Genomic DNA, 568 nt, shown 5'->3' on the forward strand with positions numbered 1-568 from the left:
GGCCTGGTGGCAAGAAGCTGCATTGCAATCCCAAAGATAACGTTGTTTGAATCCATCAGAGCTCTGCTGGAGAAGGAGGGACAATCTCTTCCTGTACCAGTCAAATACGATTTGACAGTACACTCACAAAATAATAAAATAAAAAAACCCTTAAAAAAAAGAATAAGTAGATAAAGGAAGCTTCTTGACTTGGTCAAACCAAAGAAATCTAAAGGAAACAAAACACAAGCCCTCAAACTCAAACATATACTATATGAAAATATTGAAAAACAAATGCAAAGGCCTGGGAATTAAGTGGGAGGAAATGTAGAGAAAGAAAAAAAAATTAGACATTCTATTAAGAAACCATAGTTCATACCAATCCATCAGGCAATGCTGTTGACTGTAACCATAGAAAGTTGCAGAGGAACAAGAGTCCAGGTGAAGGTGATCGAAATGATGAAAGAGAAATGCTGTATGGAGAAAAAAAATTGACATTTAAGAACTTTTAATTGAGTGGCTTTATAGTTGAAGATGGTTTAAGCGAAATTATTCAAATAGTTTTTTTTCCTTTTTTTTCTATAATTAT

Source organism: Elephantulus edwardii, unplaced genomic scaffold, assembly GCF_000299155.1.
Source record: "Elephantulus edwardii isolate Elephantulus edwardi_28Jun2011 unplaced genomic scaffold, EleEdw1.0 scaffold00418, whole genome shotgun sequence".
Classification (NCBI taxonomy): Eukaryota; Metazoa; Chordata; class Mammalia; order Macroscelidea; family Macroscelididae; genus Elephantulus; species Elephantulus edwardii.